Source organism: Egretta garzetta, unplaced genomic scaffold (assembly GCF_000687185.1).
Source record: "Egretta garzetta isolate BGI_Z169 unplaced genomic scaffold, ASM68718v1 scaffold2, whole genome shotgun sequence".
Classification (NCBI taxonomy): Eukaryota; Metazoa; Chordata; class Aves; order Pelecaniformes; family Ardeidae; genus Egretta; species Egretta garzetta.
In genome coordinates this window covers 2,780,164-2,785,114 of record NW_009258894.1, presented here as the reverse complement: position 1 = coordinate 2,785,114, position 4,951 = coordinate 2,780,164, and positions in this window count along the sequence as shown.

Below are 4,951 nucleotides of genomic sequence, written 5' to 3'. Positions count from 1 at the left end.
CTGGTGGTGCCACCCCCCCCCCAGCCATTACCTGGCCAGGACACCCAGATGCTTTCCCCAGCACGCTCAGCCTCTGCCTCCCCGCTCAGAGAGCGGCCACGTACTGGCCACAAAGGACAAAGATTCATGAAACCTCCTCTCGCGCCCCTTTTCCCTGGGCTGGGCAGGACTTTGTTGAGCACATGCATGGTAATGGTCACACGTACAAAAAGCAGTGGCTGCAGTACCCATAGGGCAAGCTGGGGCTATGGTAGAAGGGGGCAGTCAGCATGAGGTCCACGTCCCATCCTGCTGGGTAGATAGAGGCAACGTAGGTTAACAGAAAGCTCATCATTTTGCTTTTCCTGTGCTGGTGGCTGTGGGAAGATGGAATTGGCTTGCTTATGAGTTTTGTCATTAGCAAGTATCTGAGTGTTAGCAGCCATGTACTGGGAGCCTTCCCAAGTTCATTAAACTAGGCCTAGGACCTGCATAAACATTTTGATTTACTGGAAAGCATGCGTGTTTTGGTTGACTGGAAAGTGGTAAATTAATTCGGAGCTGGAACCACTTTTCAGCTGCAGACATTGTCATTTGCATTTGAAAATAATGTTGTAAATAACACTGTTCCAATGTTCTTTAAGAGCAAATGTGCGATATTATTTCAACTGAAAATTTGGGAAGCCTGCCTAATGTGAAGCAGCAAACCATTTCTGCCTGAAATGGATTGTTCTTTAAAGCTCCAAAGATTGGAAAGAGATTTATTTTCTCTTGGACAGCTGCTACTAACTACATGGATGGCAAGAATACGACTTCTTTATTTTTAGAAGAAAATGATAACTAAATAGTCTGAAGGCTTGAAAAACTAGAACTGGGGTCTCCAAATGTTTGAATTTTCCGACCTGAGTTATGTTATTTCTCTTCATTCTGGTACAAAGCTTTAATGGCATTTTTATTATTTAAACAAAATGCTTAATATTTTGAGGTTCTCCTGCCCACTGACTTATGAAAGGGATGATGTTTTATTTGGCTTAGAGATTTTAAAGAACACAATGAAAGACTTGGGCAAATTCTGCAGAGTGACAGGGAGATACCTAAGCCTGAACTTGAAAAGGGTGTGAAAAGCGGGATGGCAGTTGAACAACCAGCTCTTAATTGTTAATTTGCATGAGGAAGCAGAAAATAGCGGTTAAGGGTAGTGGGGGATCATAGTGGGGAGGGGGAGGTAGGACAGGTCTGAGAAAATGGACACAGATATGGGAGTACTGCCAATAGATACTCAAGCCGTTCATCGTCCCTGAGCTAGAAGTTCAGTTGTCAGCTGTCCCTGGACAGTTTACCTGAACTGGCGATTAACCCATGGGTTCGAAGGCCGGAGCCAGCCCAGGTCTGTGGGGTGGGCTGGCTCCCACTAGCACCACTAAACACACACAGCTGTGGCCCACGCTCCAGTGTCTGACGAGTACCACTTAGTAACTCTATGGCAGAGATTAAATCCAGTTCTCCAGCGTAACATATAACTGCCTAACCATGGGGCTGTTATTTCTTCTGCTCATTCCCATCACCCGTTGCTTTCCCTTTCTCTAAGAAGGCAGGCACACCATCCCCCAAGACAGTGCTCTCTCCATGATATAATTGTGTCATCTCCAGAGCAGAAGTGCCTGTGGAGGGAAAACTAGGCATAAATTAATTTTATGCAATGTATTTTGCAGATGTGTATTTGCATGTTTTATGTATAGCTGAAGTTAACTTTATCATGGATGTAATTTAATTGGCCATGGCCCGGTTCTTGGAAAAAGTTGAACCGACTGGCTGAAGCCTGGATTCAGGATCTGTGTTTACAACATTTGCAGTTTAAGGCTGGCCTCCGTCATATCTGGAGAACAGCATGCGTTCCAGACACTGTCAAAGGCAGCAAACTGCTGAAAAAATCCTGCCAAAGCAACAGCTGAAGCAATGAGAGCTTTCAGTTTCTTACAACTCCATTTAACTGTGTGCTTAGGAGCAACTCATTAAGTAGCAAGCAACCATGCGAGGGGATGCCAAGGATTAAAGGAATCCTGTCGTGAGATAGTGGTGACATTTGCCTGCTGCCTTCCAAGTGACAGCACTTGCCAAGCCCAGGGGAGGTCGGTGACAGCGCTGCAGTAGCAGCAGCAATTTAACCAGCAGATTGCCCGGAACGGGGCCTGCTTTGAATACAAGACCACTCTAGCCATACTCGTGGCATGTCCAGTTTGTGAATCCCATCAGGGGAAAGAATATTATAGAAATCAATTATCTTTTTACACACGTTCGTGTGTGCGTGCACACATTCAGATGGTTCTAGCTCATATGTTCACAAGTCTCTTGAGCTGGTTTGTCAGCCCCTGTAGGGGCAAGCGCAAGTGATGGGGTTGTCGTGCTGCTGATTGTCTCACAAGTGAAACACAGGCGGCAGCTCTCTCCCACTTCACAAGCTCCCGATGACTGCTGCGACCTGATGGAACCACAGAGCAGCTCTGAATTTCCCACCTGCAGGAGGTTAGAAGACATCCAGTGCTCCAGAGGGCAGCAGACTTGTCAGGACATCATCAGCCCTCTGGCTGGCTTCCCCAAGGATTTCCAGGCTTCGCTGCCTCTTCATCTGTGCTGGAGCATACTGAGATCCGTGGTGTCTGTTGGCCATTCTGGTAATCCAGCATGCATGGTAGTCACCTCTCATCCAGGATAAATGAGAGCAGTGAAATGGGACTTCATTACAATGATGAAAACTTTGCAAGAGGGGCTTTTTTGTATTTGGTTTTTCCCTTAAATACTATGTAGGAAAGCCTTGCTGAATTTATGAACAGCTTTACGGCTGCTCCTTACAATTAGCCTCAGGAAAGCAAAGCTTTTTTTACGTTCTTCTTGAGATGTACTGCTCCAGAGAAATGACCTGGAAAGGCCCTGAATGCTGGGCAACCACTCATATCAAGGGGCAGCATTTTGATTCATAAATCCCCATTAACATCTCTAATCCTAATAACTTTCCAACACTCATAGTACTCCCAACTTTCTGCTCCAGTCATTGTTCTTAGGTACTCTCAGTTATTTTTAGGGATTTCAAATGCTCAGTCCCAAGGTCCCAACACATTGTGAAAAAAGCCCTTGTTAACTAGGGGGTTCTTGCTCAGAGCAAGAAAACTTGCAAAGAATTGTAGGCTGGAAGATAAAACTGAACTGCCCTGTTGCTCTGGAAAGGGTAGCAAAATCTTTGGAGCTGCTGCTACCACCTAGTGAGTGAAGGCAGCCTCTCAGAACAAGCTGTATGTAGCAGGACTGCAAACACAAGCGTTCTCTCATATTTCTTTCCTGGTACCTGTTTTTCTCTAACTTCCCCATCCTATTTCTAACATCTTTGCCTTGGATTCTCAAGGTAAAGGTATGCCTGGTGACATCATGGGATGGTATAAGCTAGGGTGGTCACTAGAGAACTAGCAGGTGGAGTTAGGTCCCAACTTCCACACAACGTTCTGTTCTGAGGTCTTTTGTTTTATTTTTTCAGCTGGTTGAAACAGATGTCTTGAGCTTTAGTTAGATTTTTCTGTGTATATAAAACAGAAGTAAGAAGAAAGGACAGATTTTTCCTGTAAGAGCAAGAAAGAATTTTCTCTCCCTCTTGTAGCAGCACTAGCATAGATAAGTACTTAGCTATTAAAGAGGCCCCTGAGTATTGCTTTGGTCACTCAGATAAGAATGATTTATCCCCTCAGATAATGACAAAAATCAATGTATAGTGTTGGTCTAGAGAGCACTATCTTCTGGAAGTAGGAGTCAATGCATCTTCTGGATGAGAGGTAAAACTAACATGGCTTCTACACTAAGAATCACTAATAATTCCCTTTCATTTTACATAACAGATAAGGCAGTTTGTGATTTGTTTCTCCATTCACCATAAATTTCATTTGATTGAGAATGGTTCTTTGTCATTTGTCCTGAGCTGAATTTGTGTTGTTACTCGCCATGGCATTCCCAGTGACAAATGGAAGCTGTATTTCAGCTGCACTTCAGTAGTTGCTTTTACTCCCATTTGGGAATTAACCCCATCTGTCTTCACGCGGCACTTCAGTGAGTGCTGAGTGCATGGGACGACTGCAGGATCAAGACAAATACCCTGTACAGCCCATCTCTTTCCAGGCACTTCTGAGTGCGATTGCAACACATCCATCTTTGCTTGCAAATTCACTGGACAGGTATCGAAACACACACTTTTTCAAAAATGCTGTGCTTATCTGTAACTAACAGGGACAAACTGATCCAGTCTTGCTTTGGACTCAGGTAACTTTTAATGATGAAGGCACAGTAACATTGTTGGGCATATTTCAATCGCTTGAGAACTCTACTGACCATATTTCCAGTAAATGAGGAAGGATTATGAGGTTGCTTATGGTTTTTTCAGCAGGGTCAAGATTGCAGCGCCCACTGATTATACCACACAGACATAGAGCTGGAAATTACTCCTTAACATGAGCTTCTAAAGCTTTTTAACTTCAAATATTCTCATAGCTAAAGTTCGCCACAGTCGCAAGCTGCTGTTGTTTATGAAATTAGGCCATTTCAAGAAGCAAAACACAGTTATGAAATAAAACAAATTTGGAGGTGAGAATTGCTTTCTAATCCTGTCTTCAGTTCATGCAAAGAAAAATCTTTTTCTGCCTATCCTAAATAATTATCGCTGATGTGAAAGTGAGCTTGTACTGAATGTACAGTAGATGGAGAATCCTGTCAAAAATATCTAAAAGAGACAGAAAATGACCTGAAAGTGAACTCTTCAAGTGAGAAGCAAAACAATCTGTTAGATGCCAAGGAGAAGTCTACATGGAGTCAGTAGTTCATTTGTTTTCTGTGCTTGTTTTTCAGGAAAGGATAAATGGGATCTCAGCAACCAGCACTTTCACTGCATAAGAACAGATACAAAGCTAGAAATATTCTTAATTGCCACACAAGTGGA